The following is an 18,409-nucleotide window of genomic DNA, read 5'->3' as shown; positions in this document are numbered from 1 at the left end:
CATAGAAAGACGGATAAATGTTCACTTCTGATACACTAATAATCAATAGGAATATGAAAAAAAATGGAATATTGAGATGCCATGGTATCTTTTCTCTTCCATAGCTGATTGCCATGAGGGAAATGTATGATCTGCATTTTAAACTATTGATTTCAAGACCAGAGATTTGCCATGTGGACACTTTATCAAGAGTGTTTTCCATTTTATTTTTCCCATCGTTCATTCAAAATCCCCTTCATATTGCATATTAATTTATGGCAGCTTGCTGCCTTGAGTAGATTTTATTTTAGACCTAAAAGTAGGAGATATATCTTGCTATTTCTTCACCTCCATATATATCCTCAAATATTTTCCATTTTAACCATATGTGCAGGAGTCAGCAATTTTATGCCCACAACACCACTAGATGGCACCCACAACATCAAAAGAGAGATTGAGAATTTGATATGCATGCCTATGTGTATGTATCTCAACTCAGATATCTTGAGATTTGGCTTTCACATAGGATCTCATTCATTTAAAAAAAAACAGATAAGTGAATTAATTTTATTTAGCATTTTAATTTGTTTAAAGAGGTTATAATAAATTCAATAAAATGTAGAATAGTATAGTAATTCAAAATGGTTATATCATCCATTATAATTAGATCGAGAATAATTAGGGCTGCTGATGCAATATAAGAACAGTCTCAACAAACAAATATTTATTTCTGACTAAAGAACTTCACAGTGGGTACTGGGAGATCTGATGGAAGAAAACAATCTGTGGTATGGGGATATCAACATGATATTCATTTGATCATCTGATCAATATTTTCTGAGCATCAGGTTCAATAAACCTATATTCAAGAAGTTTCTTCCTTCAATAATTTTCTCTGTTTAGCATTTTAAAACATAACTTCTTGAAAATGGCTGCTAGCTGATTAGTTGCCAGAGAACAGCCCTGAAATTAAGCATTATATGTCTGCAATCAGTGGTTCTACCAGCCACATTTATCTTTTTCATTATAATGATTTTGTAGGCAGACCAAAATGGATTTACAGGACTCATTTCCAAGCCTAATAAAATATATCCTTCTCAGCAAAGGTCTGAACCCTGAAAAAATGTTCACCTTTTCGTTGAAGAAAGAAGTTTTTTCCCTACTGTTCTACGGTAACATTTCAACTGGAGGAAAATATCTGGACATGGGTAATCATTACAAGGTCAAAGAAAAGGATTTTTGATAAAGGGTTCTAGAGTGAGAGCTTGCCTCTCACGTACAGGTTGTTTGGGATGATCCTGATTATATCAATCCATTTCACTCAGGCTCTTGGCTTTGGCTACTGATGAAATACAGAGGAATGAACGCATCAATGCCTTGGAATTAGTACAACTGAGGGTGAAGGTTCATTCTCCCAGCTTTTGCCTGGTTCTGAACATTTTGTTACCAGAATAGGTAACATCTTCAGCAGAATTTAGGAGATGTCAATGTTTATAAGGGCTTCAGGTGTGGGCATGTCAAGTGAGGGTCTGTGGTGGGTCTTGTGATGGGTCAGGTGTGAATCGTCAGTGAGTCTTATGATGGGTCCTGTGATGCGGTTACCTCAGGTCAGGTTCATTGAGAGGTCATTTGCTAGTGCGGGGGAGGGGGGCTTGCGTGGGTTGGTTGAGCATTGGTGCTGTCTTTGGTTGGCTGTGCAGTTGATTTGGATCCTGAGGGGTTCGTAGATCAATGTGTCTGTTGATGGAATTGCTTGTGGAATGTCAGTTTTCGATGAACTCATAAGTGTGATGGGTAGTAGTGCGGCTGATGATTTTCGTGTTGCTCCAATCGAACTGGTGATTAATTAATAATCTTTACCCACACTGACACCAAACAGCATCAATTTGATTGGAGCAACACAAAAATCATCGGCCACACTACCACTCGCCATGCTCATTTCATTGAAGCCTGGCACTCCACAAGCAATTCCATCAACAGACACATTGACCTACGAACCCCTTAGGATCCAAATCAACTGCACAGCCAACCAGAGACAGCACCGACCCTCAACCAACCCACGCAAAGTCCCACCACCATCAGTTCACCTCCCCATGACCCTAACCCAAGGTAACCTCCCCATCATGAACCCATCACAAAACTCACTGATGACTCACACCTAGTCCATCACAAGACCACCACAGACCCTCACTTGACACACCCACACTTGAAGCCCTTATAAACAGAACATGACACTGACATCTCCTAAACTCTGCTGAAGATGTTACCTAATCTGTTAATGAAATGTTCAGAAACCAACCCACAAGCTCATTGAACCAACTTTCACCCCCATCCTACACCAAGCTACAGATATTTTCCACTATTGCAAATTAGTACAACTGCTGTTGTACTAATTATTATTATATTATTTTGAGTCACCTGGCTCAACTGATACTGAAAGAAATGGGCATCTGCAGAATTTCTGGTGGAACTAGCCAAAGCCAGAAGTAAGATGGGATTATGGTGGGCACTGCATGAAGTACTATAACTCACTGGTCCATTTTTCTCATGCATGAACTTTGTTATTTATTCTAGAAAATTTATAGGGCTGTCCATCTTAAATAAATAACTCTGGGTGGCTAAAAACCTACATATAGCAGAAAAGCAGTATAAAAAAACTTCTACAAGGAAAACAAAAAATCCCATAAAAATAATTGTAATATTATTACAATTATTACAAAGTATCACACAAACAAAGAAAAAAATAAATATAGACTGTGGTGCCTTAGGATGAGGATGTTAGTAAAGTCCAGCATATATTTATAATAATGATTATTTATTATGGTTATATGTCACCCAACTCCCAGAAACTCTAGGTGGTCTACAAATTGTTAAAAACATTTGTTAGCAAGGAATAATACAAAAACATAAAAACAACACTAAGAATGTTTATTTATTTTAACGGCCACCCATCTTGCTAAGCTCTTCTTTGGATGTCTAACAAATATATAAAAAATACAATGAAAAAGGAACAAACAAAAACAAAAAACATAAAATGGCTACTGAGGAAACTATATAACCAATAAATATGGGTTCGTCTACTCTCCTAACCTGTGTGCCTGGGAAAACGGGTAGATTTTAAAATCCCCTAACAGAATTGTGATCAAAATAACCTAATAGAAACTAAAAGAAAATTCTAACAAACCTTCATGTATGTTCTCTAACATCACTTTTTTATTATTTACCAATTTAGTATTGTCTATGCTGGCTGGGTTCATGTAGTGCAGTGGTTCTCAACCTATGGGTCGGGACCCCATTTGGGGTCGAACGACCATTTCACGGGGGTCGCCAAACAAGGCTGTCCGCCATTTTTTCCCCTTTTCTTTGGCCACGCCCCTGGTACCCAGTGATGTATAAGTGGTTGGGGTCACCATAACATGGGGAACTGTATTATGGGGTCGCGGCATTAGAAAGGTTGAGAACCACTGATGTAGTGAAATAAATAATCCTGATTTAATCATGTTTTGTTAAAAAGTTACATTAATTAGAATCACACACTTGGTATGCTATAAAATAGGGTTTCTAAAGTACAGTGATTGGTATATATAACACATTAGACCAAATCAAATATACTTATTGTATTTATGGCATAATATAATGCATGAATTTAATTAATACGTAATTGATATTTTTAGTTTGTAGTCATATTTAGTTTTACTATAGGAAAGCTAGGAATAAAATTAGGGAGCTCCATGTGTAAAATTGCTCTTTTTCCAATGAGCTACGGTCCTTTTATTTATCTAGGAAAGTACTGTGAGTTTCTGCAGTAGAGTTGAAAGCAATATCTTTAGTAGAGGATTGGGAAAAATGAACATATTTTGCTAGGATTTCCTTTCACATTTATCCATAAAATATGCCAACAGCCTAGATAACTATATAAAAATGCTAAAAATTGTCAGATTGTTCAAACATACACCCACATATACACACATACAGGTTGTTGTATAACTCAAAGTCTTTCAGGTACTGCCAAACTTTTTGCAAATGTGTATAAATACTATGGACTTCATTGACAGGATTTTTTTAAAAGATGTGATAACTCAGCAAAAAAATTTAGAAGTTAAGATTTGAATTAGAAATATTAGAAACAGTTTTATGTTCCTACCTTTTGTTTTTTAAAAGAAAAATAAATGCCTAAATCACTTTCTATAAAAGATAAGTAAAATGAACAGAGAGAATAGCTAGCACTGATGATGACACCTAGTTAGGTAATGAAATGTCTGCAAGAAAACTGCCAAACTCAGGGAGCACCAAGAACCCCATAGTTCAACCATGAGCTATAAATGTTTTCTTTTATTGGTACTGAGAAAATATGTTGACTTTAAGAAGGACTAGAAACTTGCACTTTTTCTTAAATCTTAAGAGGATATGAAAAATATAGCTCAAGAGGATGTCCACAGATTTCACTCCCTCTGGATATTTTATTGAGGATCCAGAACTTTACAATAGAACATTTCAGTCACTGGCACAGAGATGTTTTATAGCCTTTGGCTCTTGGAAATGATAAGCAATTCCACTGGGTAATATACCTTTTAATGTTGATAGTTGAAGTCACTGAAAAAAGTCATCTAAAGGTTTGTATGTTGATGATATATACCCTGTTTTTGGCCTCCATCTATTAATCTCATAGCAAAGTGATTGCTTCTGAAGAAATGTTTGGCTGTAATTCTATAATAGATGAAAAAGAACAAGCTAAAACAATCCAGACAATGTAGCTGTTGCATAAATGAGATTAACTTTGGTGAAAATGTTCGATTGTCTCTATATTGGAGGATGTAGGGTTATTTCAGGAATATACTATTGAGATGTTCCTAAACTCATCTCTTCCTGTGGATTACAGATGGCAACAAAATGGCTTTTATCAACTTCAGATACTCATGTCGTGGGAGTATTCTGACTATATTGCTATAATGCATTCTACCCATTGGACGCTTTAGAAGCTTCTTATAATGGCATATTATAATGACCTTGAGGAGAGAGGGGAAAAGATGCTATCTAGGAAATATTCAGACAAGAGAGGGAGGAGCCCCCAGTGGCTTAATGGTCAGAGAAAGAAATTTAGGAAGGATCTACCCTAATGGATCAAACAGTTGAAACTGGCAGCAGGAAGTTTGTGTCTTCAGATGTGCAAGATTCTATTATTGTAGCCTTCCAATAAAGTAGAATTAGTTCATCTCACTGTGCTTCCTGTCTGGTTTACCTGGGAGGACTGACACTTCTACTGGTAGAAAATGAAGCTCCATCTATTTTTGTTGTTTATAACTTCAGAGCAAGATATTTTGCTCCCATCTAACTCAAAGCGCTAGTCTGGATTTAAGAGCAGAGTATTTGATAGATCGCTTGCATTTACCCAATCCTGAACTTGCAGAGGCTCTAATCTAATCCGACATAAAAATATTTTTCACTATCTATTTATAGAACTCCTTCTTTATAAAAATAATTTGAAGTACTCTTTGCTTTGTATTATAGATGATTTTTTTAAAAAAATGTTCCAATATACATCTGGTTTGGTAGCTTATTTAATATTAGGGATACAAAAATTTTCACTAGTACATTTTTGCTTTCTTATGCTTTTTTTAAACTGATCAGATTCAAAGATAATTTGAATTCATTATAGTTTATAGTATTACTGCATAGTGGATTATAGTTTTTTGTATATTCCCTTGAAAACTTTATTGTTATGAAAAATACCAGTTATATTTAAAATACATATAATAAATATATGAAGAAATGAGTCACATGAAATCAAAACCTATAAATGATATGAATACCTCTAGATCCAGCAATAGCAAGGATAGTCCTTATATAATTGGATAGTCCCACAAATGGTTGGGCTATGCACTAAAACAAAATCTGTTTAGCCCAAACTCAAGGAATAAACTGGAATAACTGGGTCCATGCAAAATGCTAGGCCTTAAACCATGGTTTACAAACCTTAACAGTAACAGCATAACAGAGTTGAAAGGGACTTTGAAGGTCTTCTAATCCAACCTCCTGCTCAAATAGAAGACCCATTCCCAAAAAATGGCTGTCCAATCTCTTCTTAAAAACCTCCAGTGTTGATGCATCCACAGTCCAGAGATTGGCAACCCATTCCATTGATTGTTGTGTCAAGAAACTTCTTCTTGGTTGTAGGTTGGATTTCTCTTTGCTAAGTTTCCAACCATTACTTCTTGTCCCGCCCTCTGACACTTTGGAGAATTGGTCGATCTCCTTCTCTCTGTGGCAGCTCCTTAAATATTAGAAGACTGTTATCAAGTTACCCCTACTCCTCATCTTGGTTAGACTAGACATACCCAGTTCCTATAAATGTTTGCCATATTTTTATCCTCCAGCCCCCTAATCATCTCTGTTGCTCTTTTCTGCACTCTTTGTAGTCTCAAGATATTTTTTGTACCATGGTGATTAAAAATGGACACAGTATTCCAAGTGGGGTCCTACCAATGCAGTATAAACTAGTACTAATATTTTATGTGATCTTGATACTATCCCTCTGTTGATGCAGTCTAAGATTGCATTGCCTTTTTGGCAGCTGTAGCATACTGCTGGTTCATACTTAATTGGTTGTGCAGTAGGACTCCTAGATCCCCCTCAGTTACTATTGTTGAGCAAGGTACCACCTTTTCTACACCTGAGCATTTGGTTTTTCTTACCTCAGTGTAAAACTTTATTTTTCTCACCACTGAATTGCATTTTGTTGGATAGGACCTAGTGTTCAAGTCTGTCGATATTCTTCTGGATTTTGAGCCTATCTTCTAAAGTGTTGGCTATTCCGACCAGCTTGGTGTCATCTGCAAATCTGATGAGTTTCCCTTCTATTCCCTCATCTAAATCATTTATGAATATGTTGAAGAGTACTAGGCTTACACATTGAGCAGTTGGTCAGCCAATGTCAGGTGGTGATTTTTTATTTTTATTAAAAAAAATTTCTACCTATCTCGCTGAAAGGTGACTCCGGGTAGCTTACAAAATCAAAATTATGTTGTCTACTCTACATTTGTCTATTTTGCCAAGAAGTAGGCTGTGGTCCACTTTGTCAAATACCTTACTGAATTTCAAGTATACAATGTCCACAGCATATCGCTGATCCACTAAGTTAGTTGCTTTGTCAAAGAATGCAATAAGGTTTGTCTGGCATGATCTGTTTTGGAGAAATCTATGTTGGTTTCTAGTTGCTTGATTATCTTTTCCAGAATCTTCCCAGGTATGGGAATATGTGCGGCTGATTGATCTATAGTTTCCTTTTTTTTTTTTTTTTTTAGGATGGGAACCACATCAGCTCTTCTGCTGGTTCTCTGGTACTGCAAGGTCTTTGAAAGATACTGTTCAGTGGTTCTGAGATTACATCTGCCAACTCCTTCAGAACTCTTGTATGTAATCCATCTGACCCACGTGATTTGAACTCTTCTAGAGTACATAGGAATTGTCTTACCATTTTCTTGCCTATTTTGACTTGCATTCCTATTCTGTCTTCTATGGTGTTACTTTTGATAGGTTGCACTATTTTTCCCTTTTGTGTAAAGGGAGATCAAACAATGAATTAAGCAGCTCCACTTTCTCCCTACTGCCCAACACCTGGCCTCAACTGACTTAATATAATTCATTCACAAACAAGCTATAATCACAGGATGGTTTAGCATAATGTGTGAACTCAGTTATAAATGCTCAGAGAGGCAGATATTATTTAAGAAAAATGTAGGGTGGCAGTTAATACTAAAGTATTACATTGCACAGAAACTTATCAACAGCTATAGTGCATAATTTCCTTGCTTGTAATTTTTTAGACTAATTCAATGATTTCAGTAGGGAAGTTATGGGAGAATGTGTTCTCAGTAGAATTTCTTTTCTCCCAAACTTCCCTGTTAGGCTCTACAAAATTTAAAGTTGGTATAGGAAGTCTCTGGTCCTCCAAATAATGCTGGACTATATTTTCCAACAACCCATCCAGTATTGTGAAAACTGATAGTAAAATCAGCATTATCTGGTGGACCACATTCTCTCCATGAGCAGTTTTTAGTCCATATGGTCTAGTTGTAGGCTGGACTGAGGAATTTAGTTTTAGCAAACAAAATCATATTACCAAAACCAGTACTGGTGTTAATCCTCCATAATCTATTTTGAACATCTGGAGATGGCTAGACAAAATATGTCATAAAACAGTTCATTTTAAAACGCAGCTCTGAAATCTAGCAATCTCAATCTGCATAATCAGTTAACATGCTGTCCACACTTCAGAGGCAGAAGATGATTATGACAAAGAAATTCTTGACAAATCTGCTAGCAAGAAAATCCAGATAACTAATGAAGAGTAGTTCAGATCCACAGCACTATCAAGGTTTTTTTTAAAAAAAATATAATATAAAAATTATTTCTATCTAAATCTACCGGTATTTCATTTGTTAGGATTAAAAGGTTAACATTATTGACAATATTTTCAGTCTATGACTGTTTTGATCATTAGTGATTCTTTCTAATTTGTAAACAGGCAAAATAACTTGCCCCTGGAGGGGAAAAAATGAGAACATTTCTTGGCCTGCTGTAAATGCGTAGTTATCCTGTGGGAAAATGCTGTTTTGAAACTTGTCAGAAGCATAGATGGTTTATCAGAATATTTCCAAATGGCAACAAATTACTTTTTTGGGATTCATTTTAATCACAAGCAGGTTTAAAAGGTATTTAAAAGATACATATCTAGTAGATGAATACTGTATTTGTGATCAAGATAATTCTTGTTCCAATTAAGTCAAAAATAAACTGAGAGTAAAGTGCATATTCTTAGTTGATCCGTACATTTCTTATTTTTCATTGTCTAACATTACCAACAGTTAGACTTTTTTTGAAAGAAATTATTCACTTATGTCACCAGAAGTTTTTTGCCTGAAGCATTTGTGAACTTATTCTAGTATCACTATTGAGTTCTGCAACAACCATGTATTCAGAAGTATAATGCACTGTTCCTTTTTTCTCAGCATTTGTCTACTTGACATATTTTTTTGTCTTTGTCTTTGATATGTTGGTCTCTTAGACTCAGTAAAAACTGAATAGTTCCTGCAGTCCTGAAGTCTCCCACCTTTGCATTATATTATATTTCCCACTCAAATAATTAAAACTTATTGCTAATTAAATACTGATATTAATAAATGCTAATTAAAATAGATCAACAAAAACAGAATTAGGGGCTGGAGGCTAAAACATATGAAGATCATTTGTAGGAATTGGGAATATCTAGTCCAGTGAAAAGAAGGACTGGGGTGACATGATAGCAGTGTTCTAATATTTGAGGAGCTGCCACAAAGATGAGGGGGTCAACCTATTTTCCAAAGCACTAGAAGGCAAGACAAGAAACAATGGGTGGAAACCAATCAAGGAGAGAATCAAGCTAGAACTCAGGAGAAATTTCCTAACCGTGAGAACAATTAACCAGTGGAACAGCTTGCCTTCAGAAGTTGTGGGTTGCTTCATCACTGGAGGCTTTTAAAAAGAGACTGGACAGCCATTTGTCTGGAATGGTATAGGGCAGTGGTGGCAAACCTATGGCACGGGTGCCAGAGGCGGCACTCAGAGCCCTCTCTGTGGGCACGCGCGCCTTTGCCCCAGTTCTAGGCCTTCAGCTGGGTTTTATAAAACCTTTTTGCTTTAAGCTTCCGCCACCTTGTGCAAAAAAAAAAAAAAGGTTCAATCAGTCAATTTCAACTTCTCGCAGGAAAAAAAAAGATCTTGCAAAGTTGGAATTAATTGATTGAACTTTTTAGTCCCACCCAGTCTGCCATTACCACCACAGCCACGCCCACCCAATGGGCCAGACCCGCCCCAATTGGCCACACCCAGCCAATGGGCCACACCCACCCAGCACCCGACGATGCATAAGTGGGTTTTGGCTTGCAGTTTGGGCACTCGGTCTCTAAAAGGTTGGCTATCACTGGTATAGGGTCTCCTGCTTCAACAGGGGGTTGGACTAGAAGACCTCCCAAGATCCCTTCCAACTCTGTTATTCTGTTATTTCAGAATGAAGAATTTCGAGAATTTGCAACACCAGTTTCAAAGAAGACTTCTGCCTGCAGAAGGGAAAAAGATAAACTTTGATAAAGCCTGAATCCATTCCCCAAGTGTTTATTGTTGGGTATGGATTTGAAATAAATATTTCCTAGCCCACAGTGTTACTAATTCTTTGAAAGTATAGCCAGAGCAATAACACTAGTAGTCAAAGGCCTCAATTCACTCACAGCAAACCATACCTATGTATGGATCCTATAGGCTTTTATTGAAATTCCATGGGACAACGTAAATTTGCAATATTGAAATATTTTCAGATGAGATCTGGTAACATCTCAGAAGTGATATTGTTGAAATATAAAATTAGGAAATCTTACGAGATGTAAATCATTACTTTTTTAATACAATCACACCACTGTGCATAAATATTTGATGACACTTGCTACCTAAAAAGATAGCTGTCCTTAAATGCAATTACGTCAGCAGATAAATAACTTCATTTATATTAGAGCTAAAGTGATTTTTCTTTTGTTGTTTCCAATCATTGGACCCCTTCATTGTTTTCACGTGGGCTTAATTTTCACAGATCAATGTCTGCTCCCTCTATCATTTAAGAATTATGTTTTCTGAAGATTATTTTTTAAAAATTCATGTCAGACTTAGCCTACAATACTTCTAAAATATGACCAGCAGTATGAAAGAATGAGCAGCAATTGTATTTACATTTGATGGTATATGTCAGATATTTGGATTCTTTAGGTAGTTAACACAATAAGAGAAAAATCATGGTATAATTGCTTGTGAAACCATTTTCACATGATAAAAACATACAACAGGCTGTCATATATACTTCCAAATGCTCACCCATCTTTTCAATTTGCTATTATATGAAAAATTTTACTGACCCACTTATTTATCTGCATAGCACAATGTTATTTATGTCAGAAACAAAAAGCGCATATGAGTCAGGATAACCCAGGTTTCCCTTTCTGTTTATCTATATTTTAAGTGAGTTTTTTGCAGCTGCATAATATCAAAGCGTACTAGAACATCAGTTCACAATTCCACAATCATTGTTTTGGAAGTATTGACACCCAGTTTTCTTCCCCAAAATGATTGAATCTGCATCTCTTTGGTTTATCTTTTCTCCTTTTTATATTAGATAAGCTACCCCTCCCAAGCACTGCCTGTATCAGAATCTTCAGCTGTGATCCATCACATATGGCAGAATCATTATGTATAATCTAACAGAATTTTTTTTTAAAAAAAATAGATAAACAAAATATAAAGAATCCCATCCAGAGTTAGAGTTGAGCTGGATTCAAAGAAAAGATAGTCCTACATAATTTTCTCAAACAACAATTTTATTTCTACTATTGTGTTGTATTGAGTTCACTTTAATTGAAAGAAAATGTTTGAGAACTGACAAGAACGTACTGTAACAAGATACTTATTTGCAGCATGTAAGGGGAAAGAAGAGCAAAGCCAGGCATAGAATTTTATTCCTTCATAATATGTTCTAGTTATAGCCAGAGATGATAGAGGGCAAAATTTCTCTTGTGAGAAAAAGTTGACACTTAGTCTATATGTCTTTTGCAACTATTCTCAAAATATACCAGTTAGCATACCATGTGAGATACCTTTCATATACTTTCTTGTGTCGGATATCTCAGACTTAACCTAACCTTCCAAAAACCTGCTTATTTGATGCCTCTTGAATTTCTATACAGAAAATAGCAATAAAGCTTGAAAGACATGTAGTGTTATGCATCTGAAAACATAGGGTAACGAACTTTAGAAAAACACTGAAGCTGCATATGTCTGTGAATCAGTTCAATAACATCTTAGTTTTTATAACAACAGCTAGACACTGAGAACAAAGAAGGTTTTATTTAATTATGCTGTTTTCAGAATAGCTCTCTAGCTCAAAACCTATCACAGAAGTAATTTGAAAAATGGCACTTCATTTGACTTCCATGGCCCTCTCATGCCAAAAGCAACAAGCAACACTACTCAAAACTTCCATAGAGTTGGATTATTGCCCAATGAGTATACAAGGCTGATATACACCATGCCCCTTTCTAATTGGCTTCCCAATTCAAGAGATCCATGCTGGCATGAGGCATGTCCTGCTGACACAAAGTATGAAGGAGCCAAGCTTTCAAAATACCAGCCCTGGTACTGAATAGCTTTAAAACCTACAATCTTACAGCTGTTTATGAACTTGTTTGGTACTGAGCTATAATCATTTTGCTTATTCCTAACCCTCAAGTTTTATTAAATTTATCCTGAATGAAACGGGTATCTAAAACCAATTGCCCACACTCATTACCAATGGCCCAGACTTGTGGGAGTTTCAGGAACCAAAGGGTCTACTAGCAGATGCAACATTGATTTCTGTATGTTCACAATTTACCAGACTGTTCCATAGTAGACTTGATTTGATGGCTCTCCATGGGGTGCCCTGCAGACTTGATTATTTCACAGCCAAGCTGGCTACCATGGTTTGTGACAAATGCACAAGGAACAATATTAAACCTTGATATATACACCATAGCCAGCAAAATTAAAAATAAAAGTATCACTTTAATGGCATATTATTTGATCTTTCCTATGATACTCAATACTTCTCTGTTCTTATACAATTTATAATTCTCTAAGCTTCTACTTCTGATAGATATTGGATCAATACTTCAGATTGGTATTGGACTGAAACATGAATGTGTGGGAATCACATTTATCAGTATGCAATAAATTGCTTGAGATTCCTTGGACCATATACTAAACTTAAAGGAGAATCTGCAAAATGCAGACTCAACCCCAATTAATAAGTGATAAGCGCAGCTGTTCTTTTGTTTGTAGGTATTTCATATCACTTCTAGGCCTTTTCTGTGCTTCAGAGAAGGGATGGGCAAGTAACATTAAAATATTCTGATAAAGTATAATCACAAGAGTCACTTGACAGCAGTAAAAGTTATTTTTCCGGATTCATATGCTATTTTGGGAATTGAGATCAATTATTACGTATGATTAAAAATATAAGAAATCTGATAAAGTAACTATATTGTGAACTATAATTGGGTCAAGAAATGTAATAAGCATGTGCCTGTTTAAATAATTTAAAAAATATAAAATTGATCATTAATAACATTTAATAAATTACCATGCTGTGAAATAATATAGATGGCTCATGTTTTATATTCATCAATATAAAATATATATCATATGTAATAATCAGAAAAAGAAAAAGTGTTCTCTATTAAACAAAATAGCTATTTAATTACATGCTGTTTTAGGTAAAAATATAAGAATAGTAAATTTCATAAAAGAGATGACCAATTTACCATAAAACTATGAAGTTACAGTATAAATAACTTTGGTGGACAATCTGGTCCTTTCTGCAACACAGGGAGTATACTTGACCAGTAAATTCAAACACAAAGGAAGTGCTATAGCTGGCAAGAAGCAAATTTCCTTGCATTCTGTTTCAGCTTAATACTAACACTAAATAAACATCTTCTTTCACTACTCAAACTACAAAATTAAGATGAGCATAAAGTACTGTTTTTGCAGGATAAGAAAATCAATTCTGTTTTTATTTTAAACTACTTATTCTTTTTCTTTGTGTTAGCTTGGTAATACTCCTCACTTTTTCCCCCAGTGGAAACAAATGGCTTCTGTCACAATCGTACTTTTTCTTTGTTTTTCTTCAGTCATCTTTGTTTTCCATTATAAACACAGTAAACTCATTATAAATATATAACAAGACATAGCCATAAGCATAAGGTAATTTAACTATATCACAACAGCCAAGTTCAGATCTAGCATTCAAACTTACAGTGAACAAAAGTAAGCTGTGATAATAAGGTTTAACTGCTTCCTTCAAAAATTCTTTACCTAGGTTATGTATTTTATTTGGGTGCATGCTTAGTTCTTACATTTGTAATTCATAAAGGTATTCTCGCTACATAAATTTAAAAAGTCAAAAATTGTGCCATCTTGAAAAACATATTTACCCTGAAAAATAGGTAAGAAATATTTTTATTAAATATTAAGGCAAAATATCTCAATACAAAACTTGTAATATACAAGGAATTAAGGAAATACAATTAAATTATAATCAACACTTAAATTACAACTTCACAATATGATTTGTCTGGCTTTAAAAAAACTAGTTAAATTAAAAAGCTCTATTTAAAGAGTAGAAGCATTATGATAGGGTAAAACTATTCCTAGTTTACAAAGATAAAAAAGACATATTCTGATAAAAATTCAAATATCCCTACAGGATTATATAATAAACAAGTAAGTCAATTACTGACTTATTAGAAGGCTTCATCATTGCAGAGAAAGTCTTGGAGGGAGGGAAAGAATAAATTTTAGTGCCTAGATTTAAATGGGTTTGATTTTGCACTGCTGTTCTTCTTTTTCTATAGAGTATCTTTCAGCAATATAAAAATAATACTTTGCCCATTGCTAGCCATTATATCAGTGACTTGTTAAAATTTTCTAAGTCACTAAAATACAATTTCATTTGTATATTAAATATGTACATACATGAAGTATGCCTCCAAAATTCTACTTTCTAAGCTTTCTCAGTAAAATAACATTAGATTTTAAGAAAAATGTTAACCAAATGTTCTACAATTGGTACTGTATATATCAGAAAAGAGTGTACTGAACTCTTTGTTTGACCTAGGAAAAGAATCTGAATTCTCTCAACATTTCAGACTGCGTGTATCTGAAGAAAGCCAAGTAAAATGTCTTTAGAAAAAGTAAAAATATGTAATTATTTTGTCTCGTGAAACAATTCAAGTTTCTTACACTTTCTAAACAGAAATATCATATCAAGAACAGTGAAGGGGAAAAGGCATATACTTACCTGAATGGACTATCAGTTGGAAAGCTGAAGAATTGTAAAACAAAGTAGTCCAAATGATTTGTGTATGCACACAGTCCAACTCTGTACTTTCAAGTAGGCCAGACAATCAAACAATCATTTCAGCATCAGCCAGCCTGCTTTCCATCTTAAGGGATTCACCCAGAAAAGTAAGAAATCTGCTTCACGATAAACAGCAAAAATCCTTGCAATGCTTCCAAATGCCCACCATTTGTTCACCATTCAACCAGTGAACTTTTTCAAATGCACCTCTTCTCTTAGTACATTTCCAAGGTATAAGAGATGGAAATTGCTTCTTATCGGTATGCTAATTATTTTGCCACAAAGAGAAAGGTCAAAATGTTTTCAGACAGGAACAATGGACCTGAAGTTGAAAGCAAGAAATAAAAGCAAGTTGACACTATCAAATGATGGGGGAATAGGTGCATGAGTGCAGCATTCTGCTTGCTACATCAGCAGTAGCCTCCATTTGAAAGCACCAGCAGCAGCAAGGCAGCCAGTGGGCTACAGAATAGCCTAGCTGGGTAGTATATGCATAGAGCACAGGTTCCCTTAGAGACCACATTACTGCAGCAGAATAACATCAGTAGCATAGTGCTGAGTTTCCCTGTCTCATTTAAGATTCCTTCATAGTGTATTCAATTCTTTCCTAAATCGTACACAAACTCCTTAACTACCTTTGACTTAGATAGATTCCTTCCTCCTCCCCCCACCCTTTCTACATTATAACAATAATTTTGAGATATTCTGTTTACTAGTCTTGCAGTAGTCAGGCAAGATTGAAGATACACACTATATGCTGTCTACATTGTACCCAAAGGCCCCTAAATCTCTGGAGGGGCAGAATGTGTATCATGTGCAATGCTGTATTTAATGTAATAGATGGGAACCATAAAATACCACTCAGGCTATTACTAGTAGATGGTGTTTTCTTTTAAACTGAAGTCTATTTTATGACTGGTGACATGGAATAGCCTGCTCTTACTAAAAAGAAATACCAGGAAATATAGCAAATTCACTACAATTTTGACCAATTTATTTTGAGAAAAATTTAAAAACAGTCAGAATATGACAAATTTAAAGTTACCTTCAAGTATGCCTAACTCATTAGGGTCACTGCCTGATTATATACACCTTTAAAAAGAGAGAAAAATCAATTTTGGGCTAAGAAAAAAATGTTTGCATATCTGAAGAAAGAGAACAGTAATAATCTGGATCTAGCATAACTTTATTAAATGAACTTTTTAACAAACCAAAACAAACAAAATGTCAGTTCAGTTATTATGCAAAAGTGTTTTAGAACACTTGTTAGCAGCTTTTCCCAATGTTTGGCAAAAATGCACCCACATACATATATACCGTATATAAAATTTCTGCTACACTTTCTTTCTGAATCTGGTGAAGAACTGTTTTGAATAGTTTTCTGTCATGTGCCTCTAAATTAAACCACCTCAAACATACAACCTACATCTTGCAAACCACTTCTGAATTATATTTACTATTAGCAAATAATTTTGCTTAAAGCCTAAGAATTGTCTGCTGCAATAGTATACAGTGAGTTGTGAGAATGTGACCCTATGCTGAAAAGATCAACATCTCAGGCCAGTCCCTTCTCTTCGGAAAAAGGAAAAAAAGCACACATCTAAGACAACTTTTCTACGTTTGAATTCAAAATCTCTTTCATATTTCAATCAAAAACAATGAACTAAAACCAACTTCAGGAATCTTAACACAAAACACTGAAAAACTGTAGGAAGGTTAAGAACTAGCACCTCACATGAATGTTAAATCTTTGATAAACTTTTTCCAGTATTATTTGTTTTTATTTATAAGGCTTATGTAAGTATTGGCAATCACATTCTTCCCCCCCCCTTGAACAGAGCTACTAAATAAAAATATTTCTTTCTTGGGCAATCTTATTTTCCTGGGGGTGGGGGGGAGTTACCTTAATTTCACCTCAGTCTTTGCATAAACAATATTACTGTCTCTCACCTAAGAGCACCCAAACCAACTCACCCTCATGTCCTCCCTCACACACAGCCACAGCACCCTCACCAGTTGGGTTTTCACGCAGTAAACAGAAGTCCTCACTCACTCTCCTTCCCAAATACCCATCTTTCCTCACAGCCTTCCCTCACGTACAATCCCACCCCCCACCACACACACACATTTCCCCTCAAATGCAGCCTTTCCTCACAGCACACCCAGCCCAACCTCCCCTTCCTCTCAGACAACCACAACTCTTCCGCCCCCTCTCTGACACCATTCTCTCTCTCCCCCTCACAATTCGGTCTCCCGCGGCAGCTGAAACACGCACCAGCTGTCTTTTTCAGGCGAGCAGAGCTCTAGAACACCCAACGCCCTGCCGAGCTCGCAACACCTTTATCGCCTCACCTAGATAAGATCCACACCGCCTCCCCCCCCCGCAGCATACCCGAATCTCTCCTCTGCTTGACTCCCCAACCCAATTTCTCTCCCTCCACGAGCCGCGCGCGCGCCCTCCCCCTCCTGCTTCTCCCTCCGTCCAACACACACACACACACACACGCCGCCGGCGTTGTCGAACTGCAGCCTTTGCAAAAAAAGAGAATACTGACCGCTCTTGCAACGGCGGAGGTGACTAAGATGACCCCCGCGCGGGAAGTCACCCGGCGCACACCTCCTCCTTCCAGCCTGCCCAAGTAATTCCCCCTTTCGCGGCTGCTTGGCGCGCTGGGAGAAGACCGAAGCAGACGCCGCGGCCGAGGCGATCGAGAGTTACTGGCAATTCCCTTCCCAGCTCGCACTGCAGTCTGAGGGGAAGGAAAAGCCTTACTGGAGCCCAGCCCGCCCTTCGCTTTCCTCCTGGGCTCTCCCGACAGCTCCTCAGACAGCTTCTCTGCTGAAGGCAAACTTTGCTAACAAACCCTGCCAACCCTCTTTCTCGCTCTCACTCTCTGTGCCTCTGTGTGTGTGTGTGTGTGTGTGTGTGTGTGTGTGTGTGTGTGATTGCGTGCGGCTCAAAAAAGCGGCAATAGAAGCATCTCTCTCTCTCTCTCTCTCTCTCTCTGGACTTGAACAGGTTAAAGGCAGGACACCGAAGTGTTTTCCCAAGAAGCAAAAAGGATTTCATCCCTCCCTTCCCCTCGTCTGCCCCCTTCGCCCCCCCTCTCTCACACACAGACACACACACCTGCATTTCTTTCACCTCCCCCACTTCTGACAACATCCTCGGATCCTCTCGGGGCTTCCTTTATTACGCCAAAAAGCTAAAGTAGTCTGGCTGGAGAGACAGCCCTTATTTAGGAAAAGGGTTGAAGGAGGCGGCTTGTTTTTAATGAGAGAATTCTGATCTAAAGAGGATAGAGAGCCCAGTTCTCAGGCATGCTTGCTCAAAAACAGCACTGAGGTCCTTTGATTATGCTCCTAAAAATAAATATATATCAACTATATTTGGAGGCAATCAGGGTCATCAGATTAAATGGAGTTTTTAAATAAATACATTTAGAATCTTAGATT

At 36.6% G+C, this 18,409-nt stretch overlaps 1 long non-coding RNA gene across 4 annotated transcripts in view; it reads right to left on the bottom strand.

The window, feature by feature from the left end:
* LOC120303075 overlaps window positions 1-17,272 on the bottom strand; it is a 158,647-nt gene extending 141,375 nt beyond the window's left edge. For 3 of the 4 annotated variants that reach the window (XR_005555344.1, XR_005555345.1, XR_005555343.1), the window contains exon 1: window positions 14,894-15,806. This is a non-coding gene — a long non-coding RNA (uncharacterized LOC120303075). Of the gene's footprint in view, window positions 1-14,893; window positions 15,807-15,998; window positions 16,046-16,856 lie in introns of those variants that run through there. The other variant, XR_005555346.1, reaches the window with a different exon arrangement.
* Window positions 17,273-18,409: the final 1,137 nt, after the last annotated feature.

This window comes from Crotalus tigris, unplaced genomic scaffold (genome assembly GCF_016545835.1).
Source record: "Crotalus tigris isolate CLP2741 ecotype Arizona unplaced genomic scaffold, ASM1654583v1 scf7180000024456.194487, whole genome shotgun sequence".
Taxonomy (NCBI): Eukaryota; Metazoa; Chordata; class Lepidosauria; order Squamata; family Viperidae; genus Crotalus; species Crotalus tigris.
The sequence above is the reverse complement of the archived record's forward strand: the minus strand, read 5'-3'. Positions and strand labels throughout refer to the sequence as shown.